Source organism: Pogoniulus pusillus, unplaced genomic scaffold, assembly GCF_015220805.1.
Source record: "Pogoniulus pusillus isolate bPogPus1 unplaced genomic scaffold, bPogPus1.pri scaffold_51_arrow_ctg1, whole genome shotgun sequence".
Lineage (NCBI taxonomy): Eukaryota > Metazoa > Chordata > Aves > Piciformes > Lybiidae > Pogoniulus > Pogoniulus pusillus.
Window position 1 is genome coordinate 298,921 of NW_026974710.1, and position 21,662 is coordinate 320,582.

General features: G+C 50.0%; 1 protein-coding gene across 2 annotated transcripts in view; it reads right to left on the reverse strand.

Annotated features, from left to right (window-relative positions):
• Positions 1-1,081: 1,081 nt before the first annotated feature.
• Positions 1,082-21,662, reverse strand: part of LOC135174253 (gastrula zinc finger protein XlCGF26.1-like) — a 182,787-nt gene continuing 162,206 nt past the window's right edge. Inside the window, exon 3 of one of the 2 annotated variants that reach the window (XR_010301832.1) lies at positions 1,082-1,113. The gene's annotated coding sequence lies outside the window, so the exon portion shown is untranslated. Of the gene's footprint in view, positions 1,114-7,168; positions 7,203-21,662 lie in introns of those variants that run through there. The other variant, XR_010301831.1, reaches the window with a different exon arrangement.

Genomic DNA, 21,662 nt, shown 5'->3' on the forward strand with positions numbered 1-21,662 from the left:
ATAAAGTCAAGAGAGTTCATCACTTCCGTTGTCAGAGTCTTTCGCTCCCATTGATTCTTTCCTTTCAGGAGATCGTACAGGGGGGCCATGGCTTTGGGAAGGATCAGAACAATGTTGTGAAGCCACTGTAGGGATCCTAACAGCTGTTGCATATCATGGAGTGTCTTGATGTTCCGTCGGATCTTTATCTGTGGGGGGGTCACGTAAGAACTTGTGATTCCTACCCCCAGGAAACTTACATGTGATCCCTGTTTTACTTCTGTGCTTGCGATTTCGAATCCATTTGACTTTAGAGTGTCTGAGACAGTGGATTCCAGCTGATCCACCTGACCTCCTGATGGTGCAGCAATCAGGATATCATCCATGCGTTGAATAATGGTCACGGTTGGATTGTCGTGGCAACCTGGTGCCAGCGCCCGATCCACTGTAATTTGGCAAATAGTAGGCGAGAGGGCTGCCTGTGGCACACTGGAGCAACCTCTCTTCTGGAGGAGTTATTCCCTGTGTTTGTCCCCTGCAGTTCCCTCACCCTGCCCATGCCATCTGTCCATGTTTTCCCTGTGTTCACACACTGTTCTCCATAGTGAACCCCTGGGTGTCCCCTGTCTGGCTTGGATTGGTCTCCTACAAGGAGGAGAGGGAGTATGGCAGTGTGTGTTCCTAACAGCTGAGACCTGTCCCCATTCAGAAGGTGAAGAGTAATCATCCTCTGCCTTCTGCAGCTCAGAGACAGAGGCCTTCAGCTCATTCATCTCCTGGGTAAGGGTTTCCACAGCTGAGATCAAGGCCTTTCTGCAGACACTGTCTTCAGACTGCTTCAGGTCATTAACAAATTCCCTGACAGTTGGAAGGTTGTTGGGGTCTCTGCAGCAGTGCTCCCAGTGTGTGTGTGTATGTGGAAGGGGCACACTGGGTCAGTTTCTTTAAGAGGGCTGGCTTCATGTGGACATCATCAGGGTCCAGAGGCATTTGGCCATCTCCATAGACTATCTCCCATATAGCCATTTGCCTCAGGTATATGATCCCATCTTCCATATTTGCCCACTTGAGGGGATGGAAGATCATGTCATCCTTGAAGGGTGTCTTGGGTTCAAATGCAGGTTCCCAGAGACTCTAATAAATTTAATAGACCCAATGACAATTTATAGAATTTATAGAGTGCCCTCCCCTCTTCCCCCTCCTTTCCCAAAGATAGGGAGAGAGAGAGAGAGAGAGAGATAAGCACACCCAAAATAAAATCAATCTCACTCGATTTGGAAGTTAAAAAGGAAAAGTTTAACAATAACTTAGAAAAGGTATTGGAGGTAGGGGAGTTTACAAAGGATAAGGAAGGGAAAACAGCAAAATACAAACAGGGGATGGATACAACCCAAGTAGTGTGATGGTGTCTCTGCCTCGTGGCTGCCACGTGGTGTGCTGGTAGGCAGTGTGTGTGTGTGTGTCGAGAGGGAGCGAAGGAAAGAGAGGAAGAGACAGGAAGCTCCTCTCTCTTTTATACCACAGGAAGTGGGGGGAGTGGGCTAACCATCACCTGGAGTGTGGCCCACCCCTGGGGAGGGGCCAAGACCCCTAGGGTCAGGTTCAGTGTTACACCCCCCCTGGAGTGTTAACCCTATACATTCCACCCCTTGGTTAGACCACTTCCACCTTCCTACGAACAGTCTTCTTCTCCAAAAATGGGAAAAAGTGTCCATGGGTTAAGAGTTCTTGAAGTCCTTCTTGGTCCCCGGCTGTATCCCAAGGTGATGTGCTCCTCTGGTCCGGTGCAGGTTGGTGAGGTGTGAGCAGGACAGGAACAGAAGAAAAGTCAGTGAAACAGGAACAGTTCTTGTTGGAACTCAGGAAAGAGTCTTTTCCCTCTGTGAAGAAAACATCAGGAACAGTCTTTTGGTGTCTGGCATCAGGGGAACAGGTGTGGATGAGATGGCTGTAGACATCCTCTGGAGGGAAATCAGGAACAGTCTCTCACTGCAGGGCATCAGTGACGAATCAGATGCAGGGTTCTGGTTGGACGCCTCATTGTGATGCGATGTTGTAGGACTCTGGATAGCTGCTGCTGTGATGTAGGTTCTGTTGGACGCCGTGTAGTGGTGAGGGTATAACTACAAAAACAACTTGTAACCCCTTATGAACTATAATACAAGTATTGCACAACTATGATACAACTATGATACAACTATTATACAAGATAACCTGAAAATATCTGGAACACATGGAATCAACTCTGAGATTTCAAACCTTCTCAGCTAAAGAGAGATTTCTCTGAGGGACACACTCGATAACACCAGTTTCCATCATCACCCAGTATGTGTGACCAGGACCCTCTGCAGATACCACCCCTTTGATAGGTTTTCCCCCACCAGAGGCAGCAGCAACCCACACAGTCTTTCCCAGTAGATTCCTTTCACAGACCACAGGAACTCCATCTCCCTCAACTATGGGCAGTAGGGCAGACTGAGCAGGACCAGCTCTGTTAACTGATCCCCTGCTGTTCACCAGCCAAGTGGCTTCTGCAAGGTGCTTCTCCCAGTTTCTGAGAGTTCCACCTCCCATAGCCTTCAGGGTGGTTTTCAGCAGGCCATTGTGTCGCTCAGTCTTTCCTGCAGCTTGTGGGTAGTATGGGATGTGGTAAACCCATTCTATCCCATGCTCTTTTGCCCAGTTGCTTACAAGATGGTTCTTGAAATGGGTCCCATTGTCTGACTCAATTCTCTCTGGGGTGCCAGGTCTCCACAGGATGTGGCTCTGCAGGCCCAGAATGGTGTTACGGGCAGTAGCATGAGGTACTGGGTAGGTTTCCAGCCACCCCGTGCTTCCCTCCACCATGGTTAACACATACTGCTTGCCACTGCGAGACCGAGGCAGAGTGATGTAATCCATCTGCCAGGCCTCCCCATACCTGTACTTTGACCACCGTCCCTTGTACCACAAAGGCTTCATGCGCTTAGCTTGCTTTATGGCAGCACAGATGTCACATTCATGGATAACCTGAGTTATGGCCTCCATGGATATGTCCACGGATCTGTCTCGGGCCCATTGGTATGTGGCATCTCTTCCTTGGTGGCCAGAAGAGTCATGTGCCCACCGAGCTAAGAACAGTTCACCTTTGTGCTTCCAGTCCAGGTCAATCTGGCAGATGTGGGCAGCCAGGTCAGCTTGGTGGTTATGCTGCTGCTCTTCAGTGGCTCTGCTCTTTGGGATGTGAGCACTGATGTGTCGGATTTTAACTGGTAGGTTGTCCAGGCATGCAGAAATGTCTTGCCAGAGGTCAGCAGCCCAAATAGGCTTCCCTTTTCTCTGCCAGTCATTTCTCTTCCACTCCTTCAGCCACCCCCATGAGGCATTTGCTACCATCCATGAGTCGGTGTAGATGTATAGCATTGGCCACTGCTCTCGCTCTGCAATGTCCAGGGCCAGCTGGATGGCTTTCACCTCAGCATACTGGCTGGATTCACCTTCTCCGTCCCTTGCCTCTGCAACCCTGCAAGTGGGGTTCCAGACGGCAGCCTTCCATCTCCACTTGCTGCCTACAAGAGGGCAGGATCCATCTGTGAACAGAGCAGATGCCTTTTCCTCCTCAGGGAGGTCACTGTATGGGGGGGCTTCCTCGGCACGGGTCACTGCCTTCTCTTCTGCTGGCTTTCCAAAGTCAGTGCCCTCTGGCCAGTTGGTGATGACCTCTACAATGCCTGGGTACTCGAGAGTCCCCATCCTAGCCCTCCGAGTTATCAGAGCCATCCACTTGCTCCAAGTGGCATCTGTGGCATGGTGCGGAGTCGAACCCTTCCCTTTAAACATCCAAGTCAGGACTGGAAGCCTTGGAGCTAAAAGGAGTGGTGACTCCATCCCAATCACCTCAGAGGCAGCTCTAACTCCCTCATAGGCAGCTAGGATTTCTTTCTCTGTGGGGGTATACTTGGCCTCTGAGCCTTTGTACGCCTTGCTCCAGAATCCGAGTGGGCGGCCTCGTGTCTCATCAGGAGCTTTCTGCCATAGGCTCCAGCTAGGACCATTCTCACCAGCTGCTGTGTAGAGAATGTTCTTAATCTCTGGGCCGGTTTGAACTGGTCCCAAGGCCATGGCATGGACCACCTCTCCTTTGATCTGGTCAAATGCCACCTGCTGCTCAGGTCCCCACCCAAAGTTATTCCTCTTTCTTGTAACATCAAAGAGGGGTTTCACAATTTGACTGTACCTGGGAATGTGCATCTTCCAAAAGCCCACAAACCCCAGGAAGGATTGTGTCTGCTTCTGGTCAGTGGTTCCACCATAGTGGCCACTTTATTCACCACATCCATAGAGATATGGCTTCGGCCATCCTGCCATTGAACTCCCAGGAACTGGATCTCTCTGGCAGGCCCTTTCACTTTGCTTCTCTTAATGGCAAAACCTGCATCCAACAGGATATAAATGATCTTCTCACCCTTCTGGAAGACCTCCTCTGCTGTCTCACCCCATACAATGATGTCATCAATGTACTGCAGATGTTCCGGAGCTCCACCCTTCTCCAGTGCGGTCTGGATGATGCTATGGCAGATTGTAGGGCTGTGCTTCCACCCTTGAGGCAGTCTGTTCCAGTGGTACTGGACTCCTCTCCAGGTGAAGGCAAACTGTGGCCTACATTCTTCTGCAATGGGGATGGAGAAGAAAGCATTAGCAATGTCGATTGTGGCATACCATTTGGCCTCCTTTGTTTCCAGTTCATACTGCAGCTCCAACATATCAGGCACGGCTGCGCTGATTGGAGGAGTCACTTCATTCAGGCCTCTGAAGCCTACGGTCAGTCTCCATTCCCCATTCTCCTTCCGCACTGGCCATATCGGGCTGTTGAAGGGCGAGTGGCTCTTGCTGATGCCAAGCTGCTGCTCCAGGCGGCCAATCAGCTGCTGTATGGGTAGCAGGGAGTCTCTGTTGGTGCGGTATTGCCTGCGATGAACTACACGAGAAGCAATGGGTAACTTAACATCTTCCACCTTGTGGGTACCAACCACGGAAGGGTCATCTGACAAGCCAGGCATGACAGACAGCTGCTCTTTGTCTGCAGTCTCTACAGCTGCTATGCCAAATGCCCACTTGTTCCCTTTGGGGTCTTTAAAGTACCCTTCCCGGAGAAGGTCGATCCCCAGGATGCAAGGTGCATCAGGGCCAGTTACTATGGAGTGCTTCTCCCACACATTCCTGGTGAGGCTTATCTCAGCCTGCAGCACAGTCAACTCCTGAGACCCCCTCTGTGACTCCTGCAACTGTAATAGTTTCTGTCCCCCTGTGGCTGGAGGGGATCAGAGTGCATTGGGCACCGGTGTCTACCAACGCTCTGTACTTCTCGGCTTCAGAAGTGCCAGGCCATTTCACAAACACGTCCCAATATACTCTGTTATCCCTGGCCTCCGCCTGGCTGGAGACAGGGCACCTCTAATGCTGAGCAGTGTGACCGCAGGAGGCACATGGACCTGAGTTACTGGCTTCACCACCCCTTGGGCGAGAGGGCTGCCTGCGGGACACTGGGGCAACCCCTCTTCTGGAGGAGTTATTCCCTGTGTTTGTCCCCTGCAGTTCCCTTACTCTGGCCCATAGAGCTGAGGTGGGCTGGCCATGCCATCTGTCCATGTTTTCCCCATGGTCACACAGTGTTCTCCAAAGTGAACCCCTGTGTGTATCCTGTTTGCTCTGGGCTGGTCTCCTACGGGGAGGAGGAGGAGGAGGATGAGTACGGCGGCGTGTGTTCCTTACAGCTGAGACTTGCACCCATTTTGAAGGTGAAGAGCAGTTGTCCTCTGCCTTCTGCAGTTCAGAGAAAGAGGCTTTTAGCTCGTTCATTTCTTGGGTGAGGGTCTCTACAGTGGCAATTAAGGTTTTCCTCGACAAACTGTCTTCAAACTGTCTCAGGTCATTCACAAACTCCCTGATTGTGGGATGGTTGTTGGGGTCTCTGCCCAGCAGCAGTGCTCCCAGTGTAGGGGCATATGTGGAAGGAGCACACTGGGTCAGTTTCTTTAAGAGGGCTGGCTACATGCGGACATCATCAGGGTCCAAGGGCATCTGGCCAGCTCCGTAGATTATCTCCTGTACAGCCATTTGCCTCAGGTATGAGATACCCTGTTCCATATCTGTCCATTTAAGGGGATGGAAAATCATGTCATCCTTAGTCAGATATCTGTACCTCACAGTGATGAGAAGCCTGGCCCAAAGTGAGTGGGTACCATCCAGTCTTCCCAGCTCTTTATCTACACCACCATCCCTCGACAAGGATCCCAGCTGCTTTGCCCCCCTCTGATCTAGGTCCACGGTTTCTGCTCCTGCGTCCCAGCATTTCGAAAGCCAGGCTAAAAGGGACTGTCCGTTTGCCCTTGCATACTCCTGCCTTGTGTGCCTGATTTCTTTTCTGGGCGTGGAGCTGATAAAGATAACTCCATTATCAGGTCCTTTTCCAGCTGGTTGCTGTTGCTGGGGGGTGCTGGATCCCGATGAGGTACCTTGCCCTGGATCTGTGTCTGTGGGAGAGTTTAGGTTTCTGGCTTGCCACGTGGTGATGGGGGCGAGGTGAACAGGGCTGGGCTGTGGGGGCAGGGTCCGGGGGGCTGCTCTGGGCGGGACCAGGGGCGGAGCTCGGGGCGGAGCTGCCCTAGGGGCGGTGCCTGTGCTCGAGGCTGCCTGACCCATCAGACTGGTCTGACCTGTGCCCCCCCAGCAGCTGCAGCCAGGGCTGTGAGAGCAACCCCTCCCCCTAAGCATCCTAATGGCGGCTCCCACACAAGGTCTCCACATGTTCCAGCTCAGAGCTACCTTGTTAATTCCCAAAACCACATTTACACACAGTGAAATAACAGTTACCCAGTGCCATTTCTCCCCCAAAATATCTGGAGCTTCTGTGTCCCAATACATATACTCAGATTGATTCCATGTTCCAGAAACATTTCTAAACACAGTGAGATTACTAACAGAATTCAGGAAATAGGCATAGACTCGGACAGGCAAATGCTTAGAATATTCCCAGACCATATCAATGACAATCCAGAAGACATGGGAACTTATAAACTTTAACAGCCAGCCCCAAAACAGACATCCAAAAGTGTGAATGATTAAGACTCTCAGAATATCCATTTTTTAACATCCAAATCTTCTCTGAAAGAATTCTTTCTACCTAGCCCCACATTGGGCGCCAAATAAATTGTCCTGGGTTCAAATGCAGGTTCCCAGAGACTCTTATAAATTTGGTAGACCCAATGACAATTTATAGAATTTATAGAGTGCCCTCCCCTCTTCCCCCTCCTTTCCCAAAGATAGGGAGAGAGAGAGAGAGAGAGATAAGCACACCCAAATAAAATCAATCTCACTCGATTTGGAAGTTAAAAAGGAAAAGTTTAACAATAACTTAGAAAAGGTATTGGAGGTAGGGGAGTTTACAAAGGATAAGGAAGGGAAAACAGCAAAATACAAAAAGGGATGGATACAACCCGAGCAATGTGATGGTGTCTCTGCCTTGTGGCTGCCACGTGGTGTGCTGGTATGCAGGGTGTGTGTGTGTGTCGAGAGGGAGCGAAGGAAAGAGAGGAAGAGACAGGAAGCTCCTCTCTCTTTTATACCACAGGAAGTGGGGGGAGTGGGCTAACCATCACCTGGAGTGTGGCCCACCCCTGGGGAGGGGCCAAGACCCCTAGGGTCAGATTCAGGGTTACGCCCCCCCTGGAGTGTTAACCCTATACAGAGGGGTATCTGTGTCTCACAGCTGTGAGGAGTCTGGCCCAAAGTGTGTGGGTGCCATCCAGCCTCCCCAGCTCTTTATCCGCACCCCCATCCCTCAACAAGGACCCCAGCTGCTTAGCTTCCCTCTGATCTAAGTCCACAGTTACTGCTCCTCCACCCCAGCAGCTCAAAAGCCAGGCTAAAAGGCTTTGCCCATTGGCCCTTGCATATTCCTGCCTTGTCTGCCTGATGTCCTTTCTGGGCATAGAGCTGATAACTGTAACTCCATTGTCAGATCCATTGCCAGCTGGTGCATACCAGCTGGGGGGTACTGGTTCCCTGAGAGCTTCCTTGCCCTTGGGCTGTGTCTGGGGAAAAGCTCCTGGTTGTTTTTGTTTGCCGCTTGGTGATAGGGGACAGACAGACAGGGCTTGGCTGTGGGGGCAGGGTCCGGGGAAGAGCTCTGGGCGGGAGCAGGGGTGGAGGTTGGGGTGGAGCCTGGGGCGGAGTTTGGTCCAGAGCCTGGGGCGGTGCTGCGCTCCCAGCAGGAGCTGCCTGGCCCATCAGACCGGTCTGGCCGGTCTCACCAGCCCCACCCCCGCAGCTGCAGCCACAGGAGCTGCAAGCACCGGGCGGGCCACCCCTCCCCCTAAACGTTTTAATGCATAGACCCGCACAGGCTGTTCTTAGAATACCCCCAAATCATATCAGTCACTACGCAGAAAACTTGGCAACTTAGGAACTTCAAGATCCATGACCAAAAGAGCCATCCAAATGCCTGGATTATTAAACCCTTAGAACATCCATTTGTCACTTCCAAACCTTGTCTAAAATAATGCTTTTCTACCTAGCCCCACGTTGAGACACCAAATAAATTGTCTCAGTTCTAATTGAAATTTCCAGAGACTCAGATGAATTTGATAGAACCAATAACAATTCTATAAAGTGCCCTTCCCTCTTCCCCTTCTTTCCCAGAAGGAATTAGGGATTAGATGGAGAGACAGAAGGAAGCACACCCAAATAAATCAATCTCACTACATTTGGAAGTTAAACAAAATAAAAGTTTAACAATAACTGAAAAAGGAATCTGAGACAGGGAAGTTCCAAAGGATAGGGAAGGGGAAAATAGCAAACACAGAATGTATAAGTACAACCTGATTGTGCTGGTGATGGCTTTGTGCCCCTCGTGGCTGATGGCCACGTGGTAGAACAAAGAGAACCCAGGAAACAGATGGCAATGGTGGTATAACCGAGTCAGGGGGGCACAGAGAGAGACTGAAACAGGAAGTCCCCCTGCTTTTGTGGGACAGGAAGAGGGAGTGGGCTAACCATCACCTGGTGCTGTTCAGACCCACCCCTGGGGAGTGGTCAAGACCACCTAGGGTCAGGTTCAGGGTTACTCCCCCTGGAGTGTTACCCCTATATGCCCTCATCCCCTCCCAGTACAGACTGGGCTTCAATCCAGTACAAACTGGATCCCCTTCACCCTCCCAGTACTGCCTGCATCCCTCCAAATGCCAAATGGATACTCTGAGGCCTCCCAGTACACCCTGAACTCACTCCCAGTAGAATCATAGAATCAACCAGGTTGGAAGAGACCTCCGAGATCATCCAGTCCAACCTAGCACCCAGCCCTATCCAGTCAACCAGACCATGGCACTAAGTGCCTCATCCAGTCTTTTCTTGAAGACCCCCAGGGACGGTGCCTCCACCACCTCCCTGGGCAGCCCATTCCAATGGGAAATCACTCTCTCTGTGAAGAACTTCTTCCTAACATCCAGCCTATACCTACCCTGGCACAACTTGAGACTGTGTCCCCTTGTTCTATTGCTGGTTACCTGGGAGAAGAGGCCACCCCCCACCTGGCTATAATGCCCCTTCAGGTAGTTGTAGAACAACCTGTGTTGCAGGCCACTCTGCCTGCTATTTCCGCTTGCCGGCAGGACAGCGGCAAACAAGCCCATAGACCAGTATGGTTGGGGGCAGCTGCCTGAGAATTCAGAATGATTCAATTTGAGTTATGCAGAAGCCATTTATTGATCATTGCAGCCTGAATTTATACACTCAGCCAGCAGAGCACAGGCCTACACATTAGCATAATCAGTCAGGGACAACTCACCACATCTGCATAAGTCCATGCCTTGTTATCCTCGTTAGCAAGGTCCTTATCTACCCTTTGTGAGATAAGGTGGCCAGCTGCAGGTGAGAACCAAGGTCTGTTATTACAAGCACCTGCCTGTTGTCACTTCTCTTCACTCCATTCCCACAGCAGTCCTGCACATGTACCCCACAGCTCCTGGCCTGCATTCTGCATTCCCACATCTTCCCTTTCTGTTTCTTCTTTATAATGGAGGTAGTGTTTCTCATCCAGTGTGCAGGGCCCTGTGCAAAAGAAATGCCAAACACAGCACCTCTGAAACACTGCTAACAAAGGCAGCTGCTCCTTATCTCATCCAATGCATAGGTCCTTCTGCACTCCAATAACAGAGGGTTCAGCTGGCAACTCTACTTTTGCCATTGCCTACTCATTAAAATAGCATTGCTGGAAGCTTGTGAAGCAGGAAGCTAAATTCATTAGGCATGATAAAAGCATAACCATATCTCAGTGTACATTCCAATACACAGCCATCTGAGCAGAAGTCTTTGCTCACCACCAAGAAAACAGTCTGAACATCCAAGCTGACATCCATCAAACCAAAAATCCAGGCACATTTGCCCTCTTTTTCCCTTTGTGTGTGTGTGCTTTGTGAGCGCCATGGTGTGCAATCAGCATAAGCAGGTGTGAAGTGTGATATCTGAGCTTATAACTTGCATAAGTGTGATGGTACAGCCACAGTGACCTGTCACAGGCCAGTCCCACAGAAAGCCAGTGCCTAAGCTGGCAGGAAACAGGATCCAAAACTCTTTGTCATAGGAACCTTGCCAAAATCATAACCATGTTACCTCTCTGTGTTGTGTTGCTGTGTTCTGTTTCCACATGATTCTTACCCTTCGTAGAAAAACCCTAAGCAGGAAACATTATCCCCCAATATACCTATAGTAACTCTATAATCCTTAACTATATGAACGCAAAAAATTGATGAAGGAAAGATTTTGACCCCTGGAATCAATTCCAGACACAGAAAAAGTAAGAAACCCAAAGGAAAAGTTTTAAAAAGGAATATTACACTGAGCAGTGAGGTTCTTAAAAAAAGGGAAAAAAGAAAAAAAATGCTGAAGCCCTGGCATGTAGAGAAACAGAAACCTTTAGCTCAGTCAGCCCCAAAAGGGAAAAAAAAATGTGTTGATCTATCAGTTTTACCAAGTAAACTTAGCACTCTCACTCCAATATAGCATTACAATTAACAAGCACTTAACATCGTATCCGGTAACCTCTAAGATCCAGCACAACCAGAAGGATAAAAACATCCCCAAGAGTTACAGCAGCAACCTACAGTCAGCAAGGTACAAAAATGTGCAGCTGTCACTTTAAGAATCAAGCCGTCCTCTCTCCGCTGAGAAAGTGCAGGGAGAGGGGGGGTGTAGGTGAGCTGTGCTCACCGCGCACCAGGGCAGGGAGGCGGGGGGGGGGCTCCCAGTCCCGCGGGGAAGGAGGAGGGAAGGGGGGAAGGGTGCCTGTGTCCCGCGGAGCCGGCGCCGGGCGGAGGCAGGGTGCGCACTCCCAGTGCCAGCCTGTGAGCCCGTGGGGGGGAAGGTGGGGAGGGTGAGCTCGCTGCTCCGGCAGGCGCAGGGGGAGGAGGGGGGGGGGGGAGTGTGGGCATGAAACCGACAGCAGAAAACCAGCCCCGATCTGCCGCCGCGCCAAAGCCCGCAAGTGCCAAACCCCACGATGGAGTCCGAGAGCAGGGTGTGGGGGGGACGCAGCTGGCGAACACGACGGAGAGGCACCGCCCGTCCTCCATCTCTGCAGCGAGAAGATCCAAGGCGAAGAAGGAAAAAACTCGATCGGCCATGAACCTGTTGGATGCAACCAGCCCAGCCCCCTGCAGCCCAGCCAGAGACCCAGCACCTCCCCAGAACAGACCCATCGCCCCCGGCCGCGATGGATCGGCTGCAGCCCAAGCAAAGGCAGCATTTCACAGTACCGCAGTCAGTGCACTCAGCCGTCTCAGGAGTAGCTTTTCAGATGCTCCGACCTGCGGGTTTTGTCTTTCTTGGGGGGATCTTATGAAGCGTGGGAGATTGCAAGAGTGGGGCTCCGGAGGAGGACGAAGCTCCGCTGATGTGGATTCCGTCGCTGCTTCTTGGTCTCCGCTTTTCCTCTCGAGCTGCAGAGAAGTTAGCTGGAACAGACTTTCAGACACCTCAGCTGGCAGTTACCACTGAGCTGGGATTCGGCTTACAGCAAACAGTTACAAACAGCAGTCTCTGGGCAGCGGCAAAGAGATTCCTGAGGTGTCTCTGCGGCTTCCACTACTCTGCCCAGTCTGACTTTAAGGCAAAAGCTAAGAGCCTTTGGAAACAACATTTAGGTCTCTTTTCAAGGTGTCTCACCTGTCGTCTCCCAGGTGGCCGCTTCAAAAGGCCACATCCCACAGGAGTCAAGAATGGCTCCTTTTGACCAGCAAAATTAGAGCCTCCAAACGCCTCACAGAGACATGCTTTGAGGGGCGTTCCACCACTGCTCCTCCCAGCGTGGACCCCATGCCCCCCCCCCGGCCGTCCGCCCTGATCAGGGGCAGAAATCTACTTACCTCACGAGGCGTGCACGGCTTTGAGCCAATCTCCGGGGCAGAGACTGCATACGGCCTGTCTCCTGCACCCCTTCTCTCTCGTCAGCCATCTTCACATCCCCCATACGGAGCATTTGTAGCTGCGGAGCAAGGTCAGGCCTCTCCCTTCTGTGCGCCCGAAGGGTCAAATGCCACTGTTCCGTGTGCCAGATGTTGCACCTGAAAAGGGGGATCAGATTGCACTGTTCCATGTGCCAGATGTTGCACCCGAAAAGGGGGATCAGATTGCACTGTTCCATGTGCCAGATGTTGCACCCGAAAAGGGGGATCAGATTGCACTGTTCTGTGTGCCAGATGTTGCACCCGAAAAGGGGGATCAGATTGCACTGTTCCATGTGCCAGATGTTGCACCCGAAAAGGGGGATCAGATTGCACTGTTCCATGTGCCAGATGTTGCACCCGAAAAGGGGGATCAGATGGCACTGTTCCATGTGCCAGATGTTGCAGGCCACTCTGCCTGCTATTTCCGCTTGCCGGCAGGACAGCAGCAAACAAGCCCACAGACCAGTATGGTTCGGAGCAGCTGCCTGAGCTTCAGAATGATTCAATTTGAACTATGCAGAAGCCATTTATTGATCATTGCAGTCTGAATTTATACACTCAGCCAGCAGAGCACAGGCCTACACATTAGCATAATCAGTCAGGCATGACCCACCACATCTGCATAAGTCCACACCTTGTTATCCTCATTAGCGAGGTCCTTTATCTACCCCTTGTGAGATAAGGTGGCCAGCTGCAGGTGAGAACCAAGGTCTGTTATTACCAGGAGCTGCCTGTTGTCACTTCTCTTCACTCCGTACCCACAGCTCTCCTGCACCTGCACTCCACAACTCCTGGCCTGCATCAGGAACAGTGTGGCCAGTAGGACAAGGGAGGTTTTTCTTCCCCTGTATTCAGCACTGGTCAGGCCACACCTTGAGTACTGTGTCCAGTTCTGGGCCCTTCAATTCAAGAGAGATGTTGAGGTGCTGGAAGGTGTCCAGAGAAGGGCAACAAAGCTGGTGAGTGGCGTGGAACACAAACCCTATGAAGCTGAGGGAGCTGGGGTTGTTTAGCCTGGAGAAGAGGAGGCTCAGGGGTGATCTTATTACTGTCTACAACTACCTGAAAGGACATTGTAGCCAGGTGGGGGGTGGCCTCTTCTCCCAGGCAACCAGCAATAGAACGAGGGGACACAGTCTCAAGTTGTGCCGGGGGAAGTCTAGGCTGGATGTTAGGAGGAAGTTCTTCCCAGAGAGAGTGATTGGCATTGGAATGGGCTGCCCAGGGAGGTGGTGGAGGCACCATCCCTGGAGGTCTTCAAGAAAAGACTGGATGAGGCACTTGGTGCCATGGTCTGGTTGATTGGATAGGGCTGGGTGCTAGGTTGGACTGGATGATCTTGGAGGTCTCTTCCAACCTGCTTGATTCTATGATTCTGCAGATGCCTGCAAGCACATACACACCCCTACAGAGCTCCACAAATCCCTTTGGAGCCCTCCAGACATTTAACAGATCCTCACACACATCTACAGACCCCTCCAGAGCCTGAAATGATGCCTGCAGACACAGACCCACACAGAAACCTCCAAACACCTACTCAACTCTGCAGACCTGTGCAGACTCTATCAGACCCTGACAAATATCTCCAGGCACCTACATACCCCTTCATACCTCCACAGACACTTACAGTCACCTACGCACAGCCACAGACGTTGATCAAGCTATGCAGACAGCTTCAGACCCCTCCACACCTTTAAAAGTTGCAGAGAGACTCCTACAGAACCCCGTGAAAATCTACAGACCCTGACAGAGCTGTACAGACCCCTCCAGACATTTAAGAGGTGCCTGCAGACCCTGCAGACCTCTACAGGCCCCTCCAGACATTTCAAAGATGCCTGTAGACCCCTCCAGTTCCCTGCAGTGCCCTAGAGACATCTACAGACTCCTTGTGCTAGATTGAAGCGGGCTAGAATGTTTTGGTGAGAGGATGTAGATTACAGGCTGTGGAAAGAAAACAATGGTGATGTCTACTTCACTCACAGTCTTGCTGAGATGTATGGGAACAGGAAAAAAAAACATTAGATAACCACTCTCTCTTGCCATCACTCTTGCTGGGGCTGCTGGCTGAACTGCATCTCTCTAAGCTCACCCTCCATTTTGGGCTAACCCACTTTGCCTTTTAATCTCTGGCTGAACCTCTACTCTTCTTTGGGACTGGGGTAAGGTTGAGAGGGGTAGGGGGAAGGTGAAGAGGTGGTTGACTCAGGTTTCTGGGAGGGGAGTTGTGTTTCTGTATTACCTTTTACCTTGTATATTTCTGTATATGCTGTAACTATCTGCTTGTATATTGTGCTAGCTGTAAATATAAGCATCATTCATATTTCCAGAGCCAGCTGAGTCTAGTCTGGGTGATTTCAAAAGTGGGGGTGGGGGGACGGGGAACACCCAAACCATCACATCTTTTATTTGGTGCCCAACGTGGGGCAAGTTGATTTTTGAGTGATTGTTAATTAACTCTGGGAATCAGAATGAAGCTAATGAAGTTATTTTACTTAGTAGGGGCTGTTGTGTGGCCTTTTGTCTGTTTTTCTGTTTATAATTGGATCAAAGCCCAAATTAGTTGTTTTTTGTTTGATATAATTTTTAGGAAGATCAAAGCTAAGCTTACATCCATTTTTTGGAGTTGAGGGGATTTCATCCTTGGCTATGTTGGTTTCAATGTCACTGAGACTTTTACCAGCAATATTACAGGCAATGGAAATAGTACTTCTACTGCTTTGTCTACAGCCCTCCTGAGAGTTATCTTACCTAAAATGAAGACAGCAGACCCTTGTTCAGAATTTTATTCATGTCAGACTGTGGCATTTCTGTCAGGTGTGAATTTATGTCTTGTAATTTTGATTTCCATATTCATTTTGGCATTATGTAAGAAAAATTAGAGTGTAATTTTTGTAAGAACTAAAAAGAAAGCTCCTGTGGCCCACACGAAAGATAAACAAAGTGATCCAAACCAAAGGTGACTCGGGGGCACAGCGAGGAACACCTCCTGCCATGGTTCTGGGAAAGCTGCCAAAGTTCTTATAGGGACTGATAACATGGCAGGATTCCCAGGAGCACAGGGAAATAATCAAAGCCAAGATGTTCCCTAAACTAATAACACTAACTCAGCCAGTTCAAATCCCCAGGCAGCAGACAAGAACCCTTCTACCTCTAAGACAGATCTGAACTCATACGCCTCAGGCCAGACCCCCAATAATTCAAACCCTGCAGCAGACTCATCAAAGTCTGTGTCTGCGCAGGCCCTCTTGGCACCTGCCAAAGCCTGAGCTAAGACACCGCATTTGGCAAAGAGTGATTCAAAAGAGGACATAAGAGAGGGGACCTCTGGTGAGCAAGAGGAGGAAGAGGAGGCATATAGTCTTTGGGACTTGGAAAACATGCTCAGATCCCAGTACTCTGACGAGAGGAGAGCTGTAAGGTTGGCTGCCAAGAAAGAGGATGGTTCCAATGAGTTTAAGAGTGCCTTAGGAAAGTTCTGTTTCTAGGCCAGGGACAACCAGATCAACAAGAGGAAGAGAAGAAGGATGACATCCAGGATTCCCCTCAGAGGTCAGAGAAGTTAGAAAGGAATACTCAAGGGAATCAGGAGAGCCAATCCTAAGTTGGCTGGTGAGGTGCCATACTATTGGTGCCAATGCCCTGCAGGTAGGAGACAAGTCTGCCGAGCAGCTAGGGCCACTCACCAAGGAGAGTGGAGTGGACAAATACCAAGCGAGTCCTCTTGGTAAGGTTAGCTTGTGGACACATCTCCTGTTGGCTGTGGCTATGAGATATCCTTCCTGAGATGATCTGCCCTGGGCAGCCAAGAAGTGGAACACCATTGAGCAGGAAATTAAGCTTCTGAAGGAGTTTGCTGTGTAAGAAGTGCTCTATGGAGATCATGGCACACATGAGCCTGATGACATTCCTCTTGGAACAGGTCTCATGAAGAAGCTCATTAAGCTTGCTCCTTCATCCTGTGCTAACTGTTGGTGAATTCACTGACCAGCTCAGGCAGGTAGAGGACAGTTTGTCACATTCTGCCATAGTCTCTGCTATAAAACTATGACCACAGAGATGAAAGAGATAAAGAATGGCATTGAAAGAACTGAAGGAGAAAATCAAAACCTCCATTTCCAATCTGGCAAGGGATACCCATCTGAATGGGTGCATGTTTCTGCCATCAGGAACAGACGCTCACCTCCTGCAAGGCAATTCCAGACCAGGAGGAGACAAATTCCACCCAGACAGCAGCAATCACGTGCGTCACTGTGGATAATTCTGCTTGACCGATACGGTGAGAACATGAACAAGTGGGATGGTCAACCTACTTCAGCTCTTTCAAAGAGAGGGAACTGCAGAGTGGCAGAAACAGAGACATTGCTGCCAATGCCAGGAAAGTAGCTGTCACTTCTTCAGCTCCCCAGAGCAACTGCAATTATTCCTACAATTGCAACTTCTCTCACAACACCACCAATCACAGTGTACACCCCACATGCCATGTTCAGCATTAGGGGTGCCCTGCCTCCAGCCAGGAGGAGGAAAGGGATAGTGGAGAGAACCAAATCTATTGGAATGTATTCATTAGGTGGCCTGGCAGTTCAAAAGTTCGGAAATACAGGGCTTTAGTTGACACAGGTGCTCAGTGTACTTTGTTGCCATCAAACTGCAAAGGGACAGAGTCCATATCTATTTTTGGAATCACTGGTGGATCTCAAGAGTTAACTAAGTTGCAGGCTGAGATCAGTTTAACTGGTAAAGAGTGGAAGACACACACTATTGTAACTGGTCCTGATGTGCCTTGCATTCTGGGAATTGACTTTCTGAGACAAGGTTGTTTCAAAGATCCTAAGGGTCACAAATGGGCTTTTGGAATAGCATCTGTAGAGATTGAGGATGGTAAATTGAAATTGTCTGTTAGACCTGAAATTTCAGATGAATCTGCAGTTGTGGGACATCATGACATAGAGGATCTGGAGCTGCCAATTGCAACTCAAACTGTTCACCACAGGCAGTACAGAACTAACCGTGACTCTTTGCTGCCCATTCATCAGCTGATTCGTCAACTGGAGAGTCAGGCTGTCATCAAGAAAGCTCATTCACCTTTCAACAGTCCCATCTGGCCTGTGTGCAAGCCTAATGCAGACTGGATGCTGACAGTTGATTTTTGTGCCCTCAACGAGGTGACTCCACCCATGAGCAAAGCTGTGTGTCCTGGAGGACCTGCAAGGCCCCAACACGAGGCTTCCTTATGCCTGCATGCCTGGACATGTTTTCCTGCCAGGACCCCTGGTAGTAAAGAGGTTGTGTAACACACACCCACCCAATTCGTGTATCCCTGGGGTCTGCCCATGTGATCCCTGTATTTGGGAGAGTCCAGGCAAACAGCTCCTACCTATTCCAGTAAGGTTTGGCTATCTGCCAACGTGATTGGTCACTCTGGATGGCCAAAGGGCGCATTAATCTCGGTCCACAGTCTATAAAGAGGGGTGCAAAGGAGCACCACATGTTCAGACTCAGCTCTCGTCAGATCTGTTCAGATTCAGCTCTCTGACCCTGCCTGCAGCGCAGCTCACCTCTCTGATCCACATTGCAGCTCCTGCTGCCCTGACTTACTTGCAAGGCCCAAACACAGAGTCTGGCCCTCGCTTACATGCTCACTGAGGCTTAGACCTCTTACTTTGATTTCAATTAGCAGTTAACTTGTCTGAATACTTTAGATGCAGAAGCTGATTCAAGCCTGCACCCATTCACATATATAAGGAGCTGATAGCCTCCTAAGCCTAGAACCAGCTGTGCATATTGACCAGCTACCTTGCTTTATCTGCAGAGCTCAGACTCCCAGCTTGTTGCCTGGTGGGAGAGCCAGGATGGCAGACCCCTGAATTGTCTGCACACTGTCACACACAGCCTGCTAGCCGTGCAGAAGATCGTGCCAGAAACTGCATGGACATCCTTCTCCTGCTCCTGTGATCCTGCCAGCTGATAATCCTAGACATGGTTTTCAGAGACAGCAGTAGCATCAAGGCAGAGATTGTCCCACATCAGGAGAACAAAAGGTTAGAGAAACCTGTTTACCCCAGAGACTGGGAAGATTTATCATTTCCCTCTCAAGCCAGGAAGATTCCAGCCCCACAGAGTCTAGGGGCAGAGAGCCCCTGGAAGTGTGGACACTGGGCACAGGCTGTGACACAACCCTGGGAGGGTGATTAATAATTAAGAGCAACACTTGTAAGTAAAGCTTGATTCCTTTGTAATATAAGTTGCCTCTGCCTTAGAGCAGACACAGTTTTCAGCCCTGGATGGGCAAGTAGCATAGTTCCCAAGCAGCATTAAGCCTAAGGGAAATCTCTCTCTGCAAATAGTTTATAATGGAATATTTTGCCAGTTATTGACCAAATCCCTGCATATATTATATCTCTAAATTGCTTTCACAAATTTGCACAAAAGAACTAAACAGTGGTTGGGGGTGGCAAGAGTTTGTAAACATTAATTTTAATAAATTATATTTTTATATAAAATTAATGCTGCCACAAATTAATTTCTCATCTCTGCCAAACAGGCATAGGTACAGACAACCTCCTCTGCAACACTGTGCCGGACATGCTGGAGCTCCAGTACGAGCTGGAATCGAAGGAGGCTAAATGGTATGCAACCATAGACATTGCTAATGCTTTCTTCTCTATTCCTATAGCAAAGGAGTGCAGGCCTCAGCTTGCATTCACCTGGAGAGGAATCCAGTACCAGTTCAATTGCTTGCCTCAGGGGTGGAAACACAGCTCAACCATCTGTCATTCAGTCATCCACAATGCACTGGAGAAAGGTAAAGCTCCAGAGCACATCCAGTTCATCGACGACATCATTGTGTGGGGCCAAACTGCTGAGGAAGTCTTCGAGAAAGGTAACAAAATCATTGACATTCTGTTGCAAGCAGGTTTGGCCATTAAGAGAGACAAGGTCAAAGGACCTGCCAGAGAAATTCAGTTTCTGGGAGTGCCGTGGCAGGATGGTCACCATCACATTCCTCAGGATGTGATCAACAAAGTCTCCACCATGGCAGTTCCCACCAGTAAGAAGGAGACTCTCTCTTTCTTGGCTGCAGTGGGATTTTGGAGACTACACATTCCTGGATTCAGTCAGATTGTCAAACTTCTTCATGATGTGACTTGTAAGAGAAACAATTTCGAATGGGGACCTGAACAGCAAGCAGCCTTTGATCAGATCAAGCGAGAAGTAGTCCATGCAGTGGGCTTGGGACCTGTGCGATCTGGTCCGGACATTAAGAACATTCTGTACATGGCTGCCAGTGACAATGTCCAACTTGGAGCCTTTGGCAGAGAGCTTCAAATGAGACACGTGGTCGTCCTCTTGCTTTCTGGGGTTGTAGCTACAGAGGTTCAGAAGCAAATTACACCACAACAGAGAAAGAGATACTAGCAGCTTCTGAAGGAGTGAAAGCAGCTTCTGAAGTGATTGGAACTGAGTCACAGCTGCTGTTAGCTCCTAGACTGCCAGTTCTAAACTGGATGTTCAAAGGAAGGTTCATCACTGCATCATGCCACAGATGCAACCTGGTCTAAATGGATGGCTTTGAAAACCCAACGAGCACGAATGGGTAATCTTGACTGACCTGGTCTGGTGGAGGTGATCACCAACTGGTCGGAATCTTGATAATGTTTTTATCCTTCTGGCTGTACTGGATCTTAGAAAAGATGTGAAGTGCTTGTTAATTGTAATAGCATGTTGGAATAAGAATATTAAGTTTGTAGTTGTTTTTACCCAGGTAAGATTGACAGATTAACAAATAATATTCTTTTCCTTTCTTTTAAGTTGGCTGACATACAGGTTTTGTCCCTTTTTTTCCCCCCCTACATGCCAGCAATTCTAAAGAGCTCTATGTAATGCAACATCTTGGATTTGGTCTGCAGGAGTCAGGGACCAGTACAGTCCCCTCTCTAATCCATGAGGAAGCAGTAAGGGATCTGCTAAGTCACTTGGATCCTCACAAGTCCATGGGACCGGATGGGATCCACCCTAGGGTGCTGAGAGAGCTGGCAGCTGAGCTGGCCAAGCCACTCTCCATCATTTATCAGCAGTCCTGGCTCACTGGAGAGGTCCCTGAAGACTGGAAGCTGGCCAATGTGATTCCCATACACAAGAAGGGTCGTAAGGAGGAGCCAGAAAACTACAGACCTGTGAGCCTGACCTCAGTGCCAGGCAAGGTCATGGAACAGGTCATCTTGAGTGCCATCACAAGGCACCTACAGGATGGCCAGGGGATCAGGCCCAGCCAGCATGGGTTTAGGAAGGGCAGGTCCTGCCTCACCAACCTGATCTCCTTTTATGATCAGGTTACCTGCCTGGTGAATGTGGGGCAGGCTGCAGATGTAGTCTACTTGGACTTCAGCAAAGCCTTTGACACTGTCTGCCACAAGAAGCTCCTAGCCAAGCTGGCAGATCATGGTTTGGACAGATTCACTCTGTGCTGGATCAAGAACTGGCTGGATGGCAGAGCTCAGAGAGTGGTGGTGAATGGTGCCACATCCAGTTGGCAGCCAGTCACAAGTGGTGTTCCCCAAGGATCAGTGCTGGGCCCAGTCCTGTTCAATATCTTTATTGATGATCTGGACGAGGGCATTGAGTCCAGCATCAGTAAGTTTGCAGATGACACCAAGCTAGGAGCAGGTGTTGATCTGTTGGAAGGTAGGAGAGCCCTGCAGAGGGACCTGGACAGGCTGGATGGGTGGGCAGAGGCCAATGGGATGAGATTTAACAAGGCCAAGTGCAGGGTTCTGCACTTCGGCCACAATAACCCCAAGCAGTGCTACAGGCTGGGGACTGAGTGGCTGGAGAGCAGCCAGGAGGAAAGGGACCTGGGGGTACTGATAGATAGTAAGCTGAAGATGAGCCAGCAGTGTGCCCAGGTGGCCAAGAGAGCCAATGGCATCCTGGCCTGCATCAGGAACAGTGTGGCCAGTAGGACAAGGGAGGTTATTCTGCCCCTGTACTCAGCACTGGTCAGGCCACACCTTGAGTACTGTGTCCAGTTCTGGGCCCCTCAATTCAAGAAAGATGTTGAGGTACTGGAACATGTCCAGAGAAGAGCAATGAAGCTGGTGAGGGGCCTGGAACACAAATCCTATGAGGAGAGGTTGAGGGAACTGGGCCTGTTTAGCCTGGAGAAGAGGAGGCTCAGAGGTGATCTTATTACTGTCTACAACTACC